At 44.6% G+C, this 18,059-nt stretch overlaps 1 protein-coding gene across 1 annotated transcript in view; it reads right to left on the reverse strand.

The window, feature by feature from the left end:
• lpin2 (lipin 2) overlaps positions 1-15,422 on the reverse strand; it is a 56,780-nt gene extending 41,358 nt beyond the window's left edge. Inside the window, exon 1 of the mRNA XM_042346929.1 lies at positions 15,405-15,422. The gene's annotated coding sequence lies outside the window, so the exon portion shown is untranslated. The remainder of the gene's footprint in view (positions 1-15,404) is intronic.
• Positions 15,423-18,059: the final 2,637 nt, after the last annotated feature.

Here is an 18,059-nt window from a genome sequence, read left to right on the forward strand (position 1 = left end):
AGTTATAATACTTGCATTTGTTATAGCTTCTTGGGACGTCCTCCCGACGCGAAGGGCGCTATACAAATGTAATCTTGTTGTTGTTAACACATCATTGAAACATCTCATAGTGCTTCTATGTCAATAGAAGTGAGTGGACTATTGTATTTTGTGGGCTAAATGTGGCAGCCAATTGTGTACAGCAGTGTCCCACAAACAGTTGTGGATTGAGTGACCACATTTTTTTTGCAGTGGGGGGGGGGGGATTTATTACCCCCGGAAAGCGATTTGACAATCGACTAAAAATTGGGTTCCTACTTACTGCTAGGTAAATAGACGAGTTTGGAGTAAGGAAACTTGCCTACGGTTTCGATCCCGGGTCTAAGCACTACGCAATGGGACTCCACTTCATTTAAAACTGAAATAACAAAACCAGACCAGGTTTCCCCCACTAAAAATAGAATTAAAACAGAAAACTTAGTGTACAATGTCAATTACACAAAATAAAGATTTTTCCCCCCTCCACCCCTCACTCAGTCTCACTGCTCAAACATTAGAAACAAACAAAAAGCCACCTCTACCATTATCAGCACACTAATAAAATACAGACTACTTGAACCAAATAACTAGTCCCCATCTGGATCTTTCAAATTAATTTACAAACAGTAGCAAACAAGGCCAAGATAAAAGGTAGATTTGTGCCCTAAATGAGAACTTTGTTTAGTAAAATTAAAATTCTATGTAAGGTAATAATATTTGTATTTTGATGTAGCACCTTATCACAAGACTAAACAAAGCGCTCACACAATATACTGCAAAGTATAGTATGTATTATAGATGAACACAGCAGTCAATTTGCACACTTTATTTTGCACTGAAAGTTTGAGGATCTGGTTTAAAAAGTAACCTGGGTCAGCAGCTAAACTCACTACAAGAGGTGTTGCCCTCTTAACCAATCAGTAACAAAACAACAGGCTGACCCTTCACACAGTCCTGTGCAGGAGAGAGTCTGCAGTCATCATGGGACATGATAAAAGGCTGATCTTGTTTTTTTCGTTGGACATTTTCCCAGTGATAGAATGAGCAGACTTTGTTCACTTTTAGATCTGCATTCTGCAGGAAAAGGAAAACATGACGCATTATAAATGTAAACATACACAGAGTATGTCAAGTTATGAAAATGAAGAAATAGTCCTGGTTGCATGCTGTAGTTTATCAGATTATCGGGCAATTGCTACAATACCAGTCTTTATGAAGAGAAATATCTGAATGCATTTCCTTGAAGCTAAATGAACCAAAGATAATCAAATATATTCAATGAAATCTGGGTACTTTGCACACATGTGCATCACTAAAAATAATCCTGAAACCGCAAACCATGACTTATTTTATGCAAATAGTCCATGCAGGTGTTTGGTATTCCACTGTATTTTCTCTCTCCCACCCGCCTCTTCAAAGTGTTATCTCATTCTGGGATCATGGTCAGAAAGGCTCCCTCCAGTATCTCAGCAAATAGTCATTCTTAGAGCCCCATGTTTTTGGCAAATATGAAAAACACCAATTAAAACAAAAAGCACTCAAAATTAAAATAAAAAAATCATTACAAATACAGGAAAAGTGTTAAGACCGTCAAGGGAGTGCGTTTCAGGAAGCAGAGAGCAAATATTTTAAATTTGGAAAGCCATCAAGCCACTTTGTGTGCGCATGTGTGTGTGTAAAAACATATCCAGTTTTCAACAATAATCTCAATTATGTCTGAAAGCGATTTGAATAACCATCGTCTTCCGTAGTTCTCAAATTCAAGTGTGAATGTGTTCAGAATAAGACGTTCCCGAAAGCAACAGCCAAGTTCTTTGACACCTCAAACTAAATGAATCCTATGAAATTCCTACCTGAAAACTCAATGAGTTTTTGAAATCAAAGGTCTTTGTACTATTTTTAAGAGAGCTCCAAAATAGTTTATCTGGGGCACATTACAAGAGTTGAAAACAGGAGGGAGGGGCAGGAAAGTGTTATCTACTATTCTGTAAGGAAAAGACTGTTTTGCAAAGCAAATTGTCAGTAATACTTTCCATTTGTTAGAATCTGTATGTAAATATATGTTAAAAAATGGTTTAGTATTCAGAATGCCAAGCTTATTCTTGAATTGAAAAAATGTGATTGTTTGATCACTGAAGTTTGTAGTGATCAATGACTGTGGTCATTTGGTAGAGAAGACAATTGGAAAATTTGTGCCATATGATGCAAAGATATTTCACATTATTGAGGCTACGGGGAAAGAATAAATACAAGAAGCTTTGGCAACAAACCTGCTGTGAAGCCAACTCCCGTTAATAATATTTAATTTGGGCAACAATTTTCCACCAAACAGTTTGATATATCCACTAGAAATATTACTTTGAATTAAAACAATGCCCTGCTTGGCAGACTATGAATACTTACAATTATGCTATGGCTAAATATATGCATGGCACTAGAATATTGAAAACCACAGTGCACATAATATGGGCGATTCATACATAGTAAGTGGAAAAAATGACTTTAAGGCAGTGCAGAAATGTAAAACCGATAACCAAAGGATATTTTGCTCTGTAAACGGTTTTCCACACAGTGAGAACCAGTATAACATATATGTGTCTGCCTAGCTTAGTTGGTAGCACTCGCCTCTAAGTCAGAGGTTGTGGGTTCAAGCCCCACATCAGGCCTTTGTACTCAGTCCAGGTTGACACTCCAATGCATTGCTGGGGATGCACTGCTTGGGGGAGGTTCGTGCTTCAGATGACACATTAAACCATGTTGCGTACATTTAAAAGATCCCATGGCACCATTCAGAAAAAAAGGGAGTTTCTCCCGGTGTTCCAGCCGACAATCCCCAGAAGATAAAATTAGTCATTCACTTGTCATGGCTGTTTTTAGGACACTGCTGCGGGCACATTGGCTGTCACAATTGCCTATATATATACACACACACACAATCACTACACTTCACAGTAATTCATGTGAAGCGCTTTGAGACATCCTACTGATGTGAAAGGCAAATACAAGGATTTCTTTTTGTTTTGAAATTTATGGCCTACAGTTTACCTACAAGCAGTTGCTATCACTCAAACTCTTGGGACATTTTCTCAACTTGTTCCAAATTTCAGTGGATCCATTTATTGCACCAGTGGTTTACACTTCCTGACACTCCTCACTATATATTATCATTGCAAGTAGTATTGAAGAAATACTTCACATTAGTATAAGAGAATAAATGAACCAGCAATATATCACCTATGAGGTCAAGTCACACTCAATCCCAAGTACATTGCAGAAATCCTACTGGTATTTCAGTCACTTCCAGTACTTAAAGAAGAAAATACAAATGCAAACAGCAAGAAAATCGTGAAATTATCTCAATCATAGAGTCAGTTGAGAGAGAAGCAGAATGTAATCTGGCTTTAGCATCTCTTAGTTTTGCACTGCTGATTACCATCCAGTAACCTGTTGGAAAAGGTACATATTGGTGCCAGACGAGAACTGGTTTGGGTTCAGTTATAATGTTCCAATGGTCAAATATTCTAAGTACTCACCGGCCTTGGGCTCATACATAAGTGGCCACTCGTGTGAGCTTCTGATGCCAGGGAACCCCAATGAGACACTGCAGATTGGCAGTTCTTCAAGAGTTTGGAAGTATTTGAGATTTTTTCCCTGTCCCCAATTCGCGAAGGAACTATGCTGACTCAAGTGCTTTATTACAATGAAAGCATTCACAATGCGTGGTTTGCAAAACATTATTGTCTAATCGTAGAGTCTGGTAGATGGAACTTTCCTGGCATTATTCTCTTTCCAAAAAGCTAAACTGTAGGAGCGAAAGCAAACACAGTTGCCTTGGATACTGAGCATATTAAAATATGACTGGACTAAATTCAAAAGTCAGTGGGCATTTAGCTAAGGAGAAATGAATTTAAGACCAAAGCAACAAAGAGGTGGAGTTCATAATTATTTAAAGAAGTGTTTTGGACATCAAATGCCAAGAATCAAAATTGACATTTGGAACAGAAATGCATAAGAACTTCAACTTGAAATGACCAAATAATTGGCAAAGATATAAAACAAGGGAAAGTGTGGGACACTGAACAATGTAGATAACTCTTTCAGAGCACAATGGGCTGAATCGCCCACTTCTACTCTTTCCCTCAGCAAGTACACGGTATTAGAAATTTCCAGTCAGTTTCTTTGCTGCAACTGCTGCTTCTCAGATTTCAAAGCTGCCACGTAATCTGCCAAACCAATTGCTCTCTGTACTGCAGTCAGCAGCTCTCCCATTAACCCCTTCATTACTTAATTCTACGAGAAAAAGCTTTTATATTTCAAGGTGGTTACAGAGAGAACTGCAAACAGCTCCCCTTTTATTATTGTGACAATGCTGTAAAAGTTACAAGGCATTTTAAAGCTGTGCCTCAAAAGGAGGACAAAAAACACAAGGCTGTACTGTGGGCAATGACTTTGGGAATGCAACTACTGCTGAACATTACCATTTTCTTCACATTTTTAATGCAGTATTTTATCTGGGGATTGTCGGCTGGGACACTGGGAGAAACTCCCTTCTCTTTTTGAATGGTGCACAAGTAAGAAAATCTACAAAACTATGAACAGATGCCTGCATTCAGAATATTCTCAACATAAAAAAAACAAATGTGATGTTGCTGCAGTTCAGTGCAGAAATACACAGCCGCATTAATTTAAAGGGCAATTAACCTTTAACTTTTGCTTCTACTCCCTCTTTCCATATAGTCTGGGCAAACAAACAAAAGAAATTCAATGAAGGGTTGAAAACCACAGAACTCATTTTACAAAAGTTCTGCTCTTTGGATATGAAGTGTGGGGGTAGGAGACAAGTTACCTGTTTAAAGAGAAGCTGACCTAGAAACAGTTCCCTTGAGGTTGGTTAACTGAGCCAAACCCAATTTAATTATAATCTTCTTGAAACCACATTGTACTCCAAATTCGTTTACCTACACAAAAACGTGTCTCCTTTGTACATTTTCAATCTTCAAGGTCCTTTCACATTATTAAAGGATACATATCAAACCAGAAATTGTGTTTGCAGAGGAGACAACCAGCCTGGATGGAATACAAGGATGGCATTGGGAATCAGAATTCATCATAGCAGATGCAAATCGAAGAGCATTTCAAAACTATGCCCATTAAAATACATAAAGTTATTTATTTACGGGCTGCAGCACTATTGAAACAGAATTATTTCACAGTAAAAAAAACTTTATATCCATCAGCTAATCCCATAACAAATCTGGTCAGCTGATAAAATCGGAGAAAATTCTCACCCAAAATGACATGAAGATAGACAGTAACAAAATTGACAGCAATCGCCTAACACAACTGATGGATGTATCTGGGAAGTCTCCAAAATGGTATGGAGTGAGGTATGACCTTTAGATATGTTCTTCAGGTACAGGCAAATGGCTAGGTTCAAAATTAATTTGCTTTGCTAGCTACATCCTATCACAAACGTACCTTCCATTTGTTCTATATATTATTTTTAGTTTGAACTCGACTGCATCAACCATCACGTGCATTGTATAGGACTACATGGGCCCATGTTCTTGCTTTATGGAGAGAGCATTTATCAGGTGTCTTTTATCAGGCATTTATCAGAACAATTATCTGGCTTGTGTTTATTGAAAAGACAAGACAACCTGAACAAACTGTGGTTCATTCAACAGGAAACGACACTTTGGCAAAGCATGAAATTTACGCTTAAGCAGGAAGTTCTACTTGTTTGTTAGAGTTCACTGCATATATAATAAAATACCACATCTAGAATTATTACATATATAGTACAATATCACAAAATAGTGTGGAATATATGCCTCAAAATGCGGCAGCCAGGTTCCCACACAGCAATGTCCAAAAGCAGCAATGGAGTGAGTGACCAATTTTATTTAGGGGGTTTTTAGACACCGGGAGAAACTACCTTCTCTTTTCGAATAGTGCCATGGGATCTTTAACATTCACCTGAACTAACAGATGGGACCTCAGTTTAATGTCTTATCTGACAGACAGTTCAACATTCAACCATAATTAAAATGAAAAGGTAAAAGCTACACAAATGTTCCCTCCATAAGTGGCACCAATGCAGTTGCCGTGTTCCTGTGCAAAAGTACAAATATGGAAAGGAAAGTGGGTGTTGAAACCTGCAGTTTTTGGTACATCTATACTAATAAAAATGAAATGTCTGTGTGTCTTCCAATAACGCAATAACCAATTGGCACAGAGACATGATTATACCTCATTGGAAAGGTCTTGCTTGGGAATTTTTTTTGTCATGGGCATTTTTTTTTCAGGGCTCCCCTATCGATGATGAGCTAATTTAAAAAAATGCTTCAATTAAGCCCCAAAATATGAGGTACATATGGTATTCTGCAACAAAGTAACAACAGAGAAAATTACACCCCCTTCTAGACAGATATATCTATACTAATAAAGACGAAATGTCTGTCTGTGTTTGTGTGTGTGTATCAGCTGAGTATAAAGACAAAATGTATAAAGGAAGACAAGCATTACAGTAACATCAAACAGCTGTATTCTGCCTTCTTTGGATTTTCAAGCTTTGAATAAGAATATGAGGTGCTTTGAGATGTCGATGATACATTAAAATACATTAGAATCTACAGCACAGAAACATTCGGCCCAACTGGGCTATGCCGGTGTTTATGCTCCACATGAGCCTCCTTCTGCCCTTCCTCAACTAAGCCTTCAAGCACAACCTACTATTCCTTTTCATGTACCTATCTAGCTTTCCCTTAAATACATCTATGCTATTTGCCTCCACAACTCCTTGTGGTAGCACGTTCCACATTCTCACTACTATCTGTGTGAAGACATTTCTTCTAACTTCCCTATTTGATCTATTTGTGGCTATTTTATATCGATGACTATTTATATGATGTGATAAGCCACTATATCAAACGCTGTTATTATTAATAATAAATGCTGTGCAATTCATAAGCCTTTTATTTACTTCACCCCAAAAGCCTCCATCACTTTTCTATCTCCAATGTTGAACTGCTAATAAATGAACTGTACATTAGCACGTTAAGTTCCCCCCCCCCCGCCCAATCAGATATATTGTCCACCATTACTAGAATTTCAGTTCTGCCAGACCAACACTAAATGAGCAACCACATTTTTTAATTGCAAGTTGAAATTGTACATTTACAGTGAGGAGAAAACAATGAACCTACTGTTAGTATATTAGCAGGTTCATTCCACAATTTCATACACTGCAAATTCTGGATCACAGCCAGAATTTGTGGGGGGGGGCGGCGGGAGGAGAAAGAGTACAACAAAGGTTCAGAATTGTCGGTCTACCAGATGTCTGACCTTTTAAATGAGACATTAAAATTTAATGTGAACTCCAAGTTGATATCTTTTTGTTTGCTGATGCTGATACTGCAGGACACCTTCACACACCTTCATTGCAATGAGCAATAAGTCTCCAAAGTCATTTAGAGTTTCCTATTAGTTATGCTTAAGTTAAACAATCACATAGCCTTGAAATACTGAGAAAAGTACTTATGTATTCAATGATTTTGTTTATCTAAAGTTAATTCATATTAAGCTCTATTTAAGCAGCTGGAAACTAGCAGTCATGCTCTCCATCATTAATAATTCCTTTACATCCTTCAAAATCCTAGTACTGCAGCTCTACACTATTCTGTGTATTAAGTACGCGAGTTAACTCAAGATGAAAATTTCTTACATAACACAATCAAACCTAATCATCTTTTTCCCAACAATCTCTTTCTGTGTTACAAAGGGCCATGGATTGCAAACAATTAACCAGATATCTGACTTTTAACAGAGACAATTTAAAATCTAGTGTGAACTCAAGAGCATGTCCTTTTGTTGGCTAATGTTCGATTTCTGCTGCACATTTGCCAGGAATGGCCAAAATGTACATGCACTGAACACCAAAAGAGGGCATTTGTTCCCTTGACCATCCTGATTCAATGTGATGTGGACCAGGGAGGTATAAAAATTGGGCTTCCATTCTTTCCTGCTGGGAACAAAACCATTTCAATCCCAGCAGTTAACATTAAATCACATACTTTAAGCTAAATGGAGTATAAGAAATGCATGCATTCAGGAAAGTATCCCACTGCTTTTTTTAAAAATCAAATTATATCTTGAATAACAGTATTTAAAAACAACTGAATAAGCTATCAGTGTCTGGTCTACTCTTGTCTACATTTTCTAGTAAAGCCAATATTATAGTGGTCAGTCACTCCATGGCTGTTTGTGGGATTGCTGTGCACAAATTGGCTCCCGTCTTTGCCAACAAAATACACACAGTCACACCACTTGAAAGTATATCCTGCGAAGCTCTTTGAGATGCCTCGACTATGTGATAAGGCTCTAGATCAAATGCACGGATTATTATTTTTATTATTAAAAATGTAAAAAATGCCTACTCCTCCAAATGAAGATGCCATAGACAGATAATTAAACTGCACCCAAACAGAAAGATAAAACATCACTCATCTTCCTGTTTGTTTATTAACTATCAACTAACAGCTAGTTTGTTGAATTGCGTATATCCATGGCACATGCAATGTATGTCTACATGGAAAGATACACAAAGAATCCTAGGCAACATAATCTCAAACCATGAACAAATAGCAATACCAGATAGGGATTTTGCTTTAAAATTGCTTTTATATTTCAAAGGATTTCTAAATTCATAAATGCAAAAGATACCATGAAAATAAATATAGGGGTTTCTCAACAGATACACCTAGCCAAATACACTGGAAGACAAGCCCCAGCAGAAACCAGATAAGTTTCTACAGTTGCCAACAATTACCTGCAAAGTGCATTGAGATGTTTCAACATTACAAAAGGACGGACCTTTCCTTTTGAGTCATGAAGCTCCTTACCACCTTCAGGCCCCAGGTAAAACTATGACACATAACCCCAACAGAGTACAAAGAAGTGTTGTATAAGAGTTCATAGAATCACACAGCACAGAAGGAGGCCATTTGACCCATCGGGTCTGTGCTGGCTCTTTGAAAAGAGCTATCCAATTCAATCACACTCCCCCACTCTCTCCCCATAGCCCTGCAAACTTGACCTCCCCAAATAATTATCTACTTCTCTCTTAAAAGCTGTTGTCGAATCGGCTTCCACCACGCTTTCAGGCAATGCATTCCAGATCCGAACAACTTGTTGTGTAAAACAATTTCTCCTCACCTCCCCTCTGTTTCTTTGAACAACTATTTTAAATCAGTGTCCCCGGGTTACCGACCCACTCGCCAGTGGAAATATTTTGCTTACGAGTCTCTTATGTGGCACTTTATCAAACGCCTTTTGAAAATCCATATAAACTCCCATCAACTGCACTACCTTCATCCACCCTCTCCGTTACTTCATCAAAAAACTCTTATCAAATTTGTTAGACATGATTTGCCTTTAACAAACCCATGTTGGCTGTCCTTTATTAACTCATATTTTTCCAAGTGAAAATTTATTTTGTCCTGGATTATAGTCTCCAGAAGTTTCCCAACTACTGATGTTAGGCTGACTGGCCTATAGTTCCCGGGTTTATCCTTCTGCCCCTTTTTGTACAGGGGAGTAACATTTGCAACCCTCCAGTCCTCTGGCACCCTTTCAGTATCCAAGGAGGATTGAAAGATTGTGGCCAGAGCCTCCGCTATTTCCACCCTTGCTTCTCGCAATAACTCAAGATGCATCCCGTCCGGACCAGGTGACTTATTTACCTTGAGTACCATCAACCTTTTTAGTACCTTCTCTTGGTTTTTTCTTTTCTAAGTTCTCTACCCTCTCCTCCAATACTGTGGCATTGGCTACATCTTCTTCTTTTGTGAAGACAGATGCAAAGTACTCATTCAGTACATCAGCCTGCCCTCTGCTTCGCAAGACAATTTCCTCTTTGGTCCCTAATTGGACCCACCCTACCTTTGACTAAATTAAGTTGTACAGGACAGCGCAGGAAAAGGAAGACCTGTGAAACCTCACAATTGAGATAAAACAAAATGACAAAATCTTTTCTGACTGAGCTAAATGATCTGATTGACCAAATAAGTCATATGGTCTGGCGCTAGGCAACTGTATTTGAGTGATGTGCAACAAGCAGTAGGTGCCCATGAGATGGTTTCTTCTACAGTCATGCGGGTAGTAGTCTGGACCTCCATTAGCATCACCTTAACCAAATAATCTATGACCGAATAATCTTGGTCCAAGGGATGAAGCACAAAAATAGGTGATAACACACGTTTGGGCAAAAAGGTCCTTCGACCCATTTGATCACATCCTTCCAAAATATCCAACTTACCTTGCTCCTATCACAGCATCAAGCTGTTTTTTTTAATATAAAAACTGTGCCCTGGCCTCAACCGCCCTTCCTGATAACAGGTTACAGTTGTTAATTACCCTCTGGATAAATAAATATTTCTGGAGTCAACTAACAAACCGTAGACCCCTCATTTCAGCTCTTTCAACTTCCCCTTTGGCCAGTTCTATCCTATCCATTTGGTTCACATCTCCTATTCTTCTTACCCATACCCAACACCTTACATTTATCTGTACTGAATTTTGCCATTCATCAGCCCATGTGCGTACCCTATCAAGCTCAGTAAGACCTTTGCTGCTTCCGCTAATTCCATAGTTTTCCCCAATTTCATCTTCCCCCACCCCTCTCCCTTGCGCAGCACCTGAACTCTTCTTGTAAAGCACTCCGAGATGTTACTCTGCAGTTTATGTGAAGGGCATGTGAATGTAAAATGTAAATTGTCCGCAAATGTAACTACATTGCATGAGGTCATTCATGAATACAAGGAACAGATCCCTCAGGCACCCTGTCTAATACCTCACATTGCAGGCCACCAAGACCCTCATACACGCATTCATAACTGCACATACTCCCTGCTTGTCGGCCTCTCCAACTCCTCCTTCCATAGGTTGCATAGTATCCAGAACTCTGCAGCCCCATATCCTCCCCCTCACCAGACTCCATGACCCCATCAACCCCATTCTCGCCTGACTCCACTGGCTTCCCATCACACAGAGAAAACAGTTGAAGATCCTGGTCCTCATCTTCAAATCCCTCCATGGCCTTGCTCTCCCCTACCTCTGCGACTTTCTAAGCCCCTACCAACCTGCTCGCTCCCTCCGCTCAGCGGACTCCGGCCTGCTTCACATCCCCCGCCTCGCTCGCCCCATCATTGGTGGGCGGGCCTTCTGCGACTCTGCCCCCACCCTCTAGAACTCCATCCCGCAATCCCTCTGCCTCACCGGCTCCCTTGCCTCCTTCAAGACCTATCTCAAGACCCTCCTTTTCGACGGTGCCTTTGGTAACCCTCCTTCCCCCCTGTTCTCCACCCTCCCTGACCCCCAGCTTGGGTCCAAAACACTGATTGTCCAACGCCTTGGAATGTCCTCCCGATGTGGAAGGCGCTGTACAAATGTAATTTTGTTGTTGTTGCTGTACTTCCCTGACTCTTTCAGGGTGCTTTCAGCTGCTCTAACAGGACAGCATTGCTGATTTGGCTTTCCACTGATACCTTTGACCTGGTTCTCAAATGGTACTATACTGCCTAAATGCTAAATACAGAATCAATCACACTTCCTGTTCGTACAAACACCAGGAAACAAATGATTCCCAAAAAAGATTCTGGATTGAATGTTGCATTTTATGTGAAGATCTTTTTTTAAAAAGATGCATTGGAACAGTTCTGTGGTATTAATATTGTGGACTTCCTCGCCTGATAGATACCGCTAAAACTTTCTTGCCTGTCTTTGCCTTGCATGTTTAAAAGCATCAGACAAAGAACTCCAGAGGTGTGAACAATCTGATTCAAATAAACATGTCTAGAAATTGCATCCACCTCAATATTTTACCAATTATATTGATTGGTTACACCACTTCCATTTTTATTTTAATATCAGGTTTCAGCACAATACGTTAGCCCCTCTCTGTTAGCCCTTAAAAGCTTCTCCCTCCCAACATGCCCCAGTTCTGATGGAGGGCCGTGCACCCAAAATGGTGACTCACTTCCCTTTCTCCGTAGCTGCTGCCTGACTTTCTGAGTAGTTCCCACCGAATTCTGTTTTTGTTTTCAGATTTCCAGCATCTGCAGCATTTTGCATTTTGATCAGCACAGTATTGCTGTCTAACACAAAAAAATAAATTGGAGAACTTGCTAACCAAGTTGGTGCGATAGAACTGTGTTTGTGGATAACAATTTATCCAGATGCTTTAGCAACCATCCTTTTTGACTATGTGGGTACTCATTTAGTACCTTCTCCACCCAAATTACCTCACCACGATTGTAGCTTAAACAAAAAAAATCCTAGAACGACAAAGTAACCAGCCATTCAAATTAGTCACAAGCTTCCCTCAAAGGCCTAATGAGCTAAGATTATCCAGCGTGTGTTTATCGTCGTCACGCCTAGCCTTTGGAACTCCTTCTCTCCAGCCCTGGCCGCACCCCTTCTAATCTTAAATCCTGTCTTAAAAAAAAACTATCTCTTCGAGTGTATTTAGGGTCGCCTCCCCTGCATTGTGACCAACCCTGTCCTTGTGAAGGACTCTGAGACAATATCCTGTGTGAAGATAGAAACAGGAGGACAACCTTCAGTGAGTCGAGCCTTTCCCACCATTTTATGAGCTCATGGCAGATCTATTAATCCCATCTCCCCACCCTTTCTTCATATCCCTTAATTCCAGAATTGTGTTTGTAAACATCTCAATTGTTTCTGCTTATAATAATAATAATTCTTGCATTTTGATATAGCGCTTTTCACGTCGGGAGGACGTCCCAAAGCGCTTCACAGAACACACTGTAAAGTGAATTAACTGTATATTTGTGGGCGAATGCGGCAGCCAATTGCGCACAGCGATGTCCCACAAACAGTCGTGGATTGAAAATGACCAATTTATTATTGGTTTTGGTTTTGGAGGGATTATTATTAGGCGTGTGGAGTAAGGAAACTTGCCCAAGGTTTCGCCCTCTGCCTGGAATTGAACTCAGGTCTCTTGCTTGCAAAGCGAGTGCTCTAACCACTGAGCTACAGGACTCCACGCTTCTATGGCCTTCTGAGGCAGTCCAACCACATCCTCACAACCATCTGTGTGAAGGCATATTCTGGTTTCACCTAACCAGCTAACCTCTAACTTTAAGATTAAGTGCCTTTGTTTTGTCTCCCTCCAGCAGAGTTGAATCATTCCTCATCTGATCAATACCCCGATTTGAAATACTTAAATCAGATCACCCCTTTGTTCACATTAAGAAATATAACCCAAGTTGACCCAGCCTCTTCATCATAACAAAACACCTTGATCACACATATGAATCACTGTTGAATACCTGCTATGTCTGGCACAGTATATTTGGTGCAGCAATCAAACTGAACACAAATAAAGTCTGACTTGCATCTGCACAACTGCAGCAGCATTTTTTTGCTTTCACATTCTAGACAACACATTTATAAAGCCCCACATTCCATTAGCCTTCAGTTTGTTTTCCACATCACAAACAAGTATTATCAGTCGAGCAAGTCATAGGTTTGAATGAGAATGTGCTGTTAGCCAATCTCTGCCAGGGAAAAGAAAAACTTTAGAAAGAAACACCCCATAAGACAATGCACTACATTAAAATCTGGGAAGAAGGATTAGCCAAGAGGGGAGGCTGGGTAAACTTGGATTACATGTGGGATCATAACAATTGGTCTTCAAGAAATTTGGGCTATGGAGACTGGAAGAGAAATTATGCTTCCTGATGGTTTTCGAGAAACCTACTAAAGTTTACATGTGTGGACATCAAGTGAGAACAGGATCAGGCGCAGCTGTGATACCACCTACATTTTAGGCTCAGCTGAAGGAGGATGACAATTTGGATAGAAACAGAAGGACTGTCAGCCACCCACACCTCAGGTGTAAACCCTCGACTGGCCAAAATTTGGGGACATCCTCATGAAAGGCACAATACAAATGCAATTTGTTTGCCGTATATGTTCTTCTCCTGTGCTGTAAATTTCTATGGTTCTATGAATCATTTTACGGAACATTTCTTCGGAAAGCTTCAATTAGTTTACGAGCAAAACACGAACAGCTCAATGGTCTGATGAAAACAATGGACATGTGATTGAGAACAAGACCGTAGCCAAGCTACAGCGAGGACAACAGTGAAGTCCTACACCACCCTGACTAACAGCATCTTGACATGGGGCTCTTGAGCCATCAGGACAGACCGCGCAGAATGTCAGTGTTTTTCTCAAAGGAATATTCCAATTGGGAGTTTCAAGAGTGGCTTTGCCTTCGTGCTCGACAGATGGGAATTTATCATCGAGTTGGATAATGTTAATCTACTCACAAAGCTCAAAACCCTGGACATTTCTGGCAGATGAGTTGTCCCACTCAAGTCATCTACCGGTTTAATTCAAGGCTACTTCATATCTTCAAAATCAACCCCAGTGACTGGCGTTGGAACTGCTCAAGAAGATTTAGCCATGTGGCAGTCAGTAGAGTAAATCATTGCCCCGACATTTAAATAAAACATGGAAAAGATCAGAAGCTGATGGGGAGGGGGTGGGGAGGGAGGGAGGGGAGGGAGGGAGGGAGGGGGAGGGGAGAGAAACGGGAAATCAACAATTTAAAGTGCAATGGTAGATCCCAACGTGCAGATTAATAAGTTGTTTGACAAAATTCAATAAGACATCGGAATTTAATATCATAAATACGCGACAGTGGCTTCACACGCTCTGCGCACTGTGCGACTTGAGTGCCATTTTCTCAGCACCACAAACCTTAGTGACTGACTGTCAGGACCAGTGCTGCTCACCCGCTCTCAGTCACACACTGACTGACTGACTGACTGACTGACTGACTGGACACATTGCGCCTGTGTCCAGGACTGACTGACTGACTGAGTGAGTGGGTGAGAACACAGCCGAGCACTGGGAGGCTGGGAGAGCCCGGCCAGACCTGCTGCTGCCAGCTCCCAACAGGGGAGCCCAGCCACCAGCACCAGCACCACCACCACCAGCAGCACCACCAGCAGCAGCAGCACCACCACCAGCAGCAGCACCACCATACACACTGTCCGCAACCCTCACTTCAAAGCCACTTCCAATGGGAGGAAACGAGGAAAAGAGGAGAGGAGAGGGGAAGAGACATCATCCTGAAAAGCGGGCTTCTCTACACACATACATTTGTAATGGATACACACACACACACACACATATATATATATAATATATATATAACATATAAACACAGCATAACATAGCAACCGGCTGCAATGCCAATGCATGGCAGTGGCGGAGGGAGAGGAAGGGGGACCGTTAGCCGGCGCAGGGCCAGGCAGGATAGCCCCGGTGCAGGTTCTCTCTCGCTCTCTCACCTTGTGTGGCTCTCGGTCGGTCGGGCGGTGCCGGGCGGTGTGTGGGTGGCGGTGTGTGGGTGCGGCTGAGGCTCAGGCGCTGTTACTTTGTGTCGCTGCCCCGCGCGCCACCAGACAGACTGACACATTGAAGCCCGAACCTTGGCCGCGCCGCCCACGTGACTCTCCGGCCTCGCCTCCCCGCCCGAGGAGCCGCCGCCCGCCTCCAGGGGGCGCTGCGCCGCACCCGCCGCACACTCCCTGCAAGGAACCTGCACCCCCCCCCACCCCACCCCCCATCACCCCCCACCCCATCACCCCCCCACCCCAACCACCCCACCCCCCCAACCACCCACCCCCATCACCCATCACCCCCCACCCCATCACCCCCCCACCCCACCCCCACCCCATCACCCCCCCCCCACCCCATCACCCCCCACCCCCCCCCCCATCACCCCCCATCACCCCCCCCACCCCCCCACCCCATCACCCCCCCACCCATCACCCCCCCCACCCCCCACCCCATCACCCCCCCACCCCATCACCCCCCCACCCCATCACCCCCCCCACCCCATCACCCCCCACCCCCACCCCACACCCCCCCCACCCCCACCCCCCCCCCCCCATCACCCCCCCACCCCATCACCCCCATCACCCCCCCACCCCATCACCCCCCCACCCCATCACCCCCCCACCCCATCACCCCCACCCCCCACCCCATCACCCCCCACCCCACCCCCCCCCCCCATCACCCCCCCCCACCCCATCACCCCCCACCCCCCCCCACCCCATCACCCCCACCCATCACCCCCCCACCCCATCACCCCCACCCCATCACCCCATCACCCCCCACCCCCACCCCATCACCCCCCCACCCCATCACCCCCACCCCCCCCCCCACCCATCACCCCCACCCCATCACCCCATCACCCCCCACCCCACCCCCCCACCCCCCACCCCCACCCCATCACCCCCCCCCACCCATCACCCCCCCCCACCCCACACCCATCACCCCATCACCCATCACCCCCCCACCCATCACCCCCCCACCCCATCACCCCCCCCCACCCCCCCATCACCCCCCCACCCCCCATCACCCCCCCACCCCCATCACCCCCCCACCCCATCACCCCCCACCCCAACACCCCCCCACCCCACCCCAACACCCCCCACCCCACCCCATCACCCCCCCCACCCCATCACCCCCCCCCATCACCCCCCACCCCATCACCCCCCCCCCATCACCCCCCCCACCCCCCCACCCCATCACCCCCCCCCCATCACCCCATCACCCCCCCCCCATCACCCCCCCCACCCATCACCCCCCCCCCCCATCACCCCCCCCCCACCACACCCCATCACCCCCCCCACCCATCACCCCATCACCCCCCACCCCATCACCCCCACCCATCACCCCCCCCACCCCATCACCCCATCACCCCCCCCCACCCCATCACCCCATCACCCCCCCCCACCCCATCACCCCATCACCCCCCCACCCATCACCCATCACCCCCACCCCATCACCCACCCCATCACCCCCCCACCCCACACCCCACCCCATCACCCCCCCACCCCATCACCCCACCCCATCACCCCCCCCACCCCATCACCCACCCCCCCACCCCATCACCCCCCACCCCAACCACCCCACCCCCCATCACCCCCCCACCCCAACCACCCCATCACCCCCCACCACCCCATCATCCCCCCACCCCACCCCCCCATCACCCCATCCCCCCCCCACCCCATCACCCCCCCACCCCAACCACCCCACCCCCATCACCCCCACCACCCCATCACCCCCCCCAACCACACTCCCTGCAAGGAACCTGCACTTGCCCCCCCCCCCCCCATCACCCCCCACCCCAACCACCCCACCCCCCCCATCACCCCCCCACCCCATCATCCCCCCAGCCCAACCACCCCACCACCCCATCACCCCCCCCACCCCATCACCCCCCCCACCCCAACCACCCCACCCCCCCATCACCCCCACCACCCCATCACCCCCCCCCAACCACACTCCCTGCAAGGAACCTGCACTTGCCCCCCCCCCCCATCACCCCCCCACCCCAACCACCCCACCCCCCCATCATCCCCCATCACCCCCCCACCCCAACCACCCCACCACCCCATCATCCCCCCCCAACCACACTCCCTGCAAGGAACCTGCACTTGCCCCACCCCAACCCCCCATCACCCCTCCCACCCTCCCACCCCACCCCATCAACCCCCCACCCCCCCCACCCCAACCATCTCAAACCCATTCATCCTCTGAGTGAAAATATGCCTTTTAAAATCTACTCTCCATGTTTAAGTAGTCCTAATGTATGACATGGATAATCATCAAATAATAATTTTCATTTAGCATATATAACCGGTTTAATAAAATGATATATTGATTATAAATTAAGCCAATGTTATTATGAAAACAGACACAGCTGCTAAATTGCACCAGCATAAATAATGGGATACGCAGCCAATTAAACAGAATTTCTGGGTGTGAATTCAGATGAGGGAGTGCAATAGATGAGGGCAACTGTGTGTGAGTTCTCTCTTTTCTTTGGAATAGTCCCTTAAATCACAGCTTCAATTGTAAAACAGAAGGAACCTTGGTTTACCAATTCATTTTAAAAGGGGATAATGATGTCAAATCTTGAATGCATATACTGA

This window comes from Callorhinchus milii, unplaced genomic scaffold, assembly GCF_018977255.1.
Source record: "Callorhinchus milii isolate IMCB2004 unplaced genomic scaffold, IMCB_Cmil_1.0 Scaffold2, whole genome shotgun sequence".
Taxonomy (NCBI): domain Eukaryota; kingdom Metazoa; phylum Chordata; class Chondrichthyes; order Chimaeriformes; family Callorhinchidae; genus Callorhinchus; species Callorhinchus milii.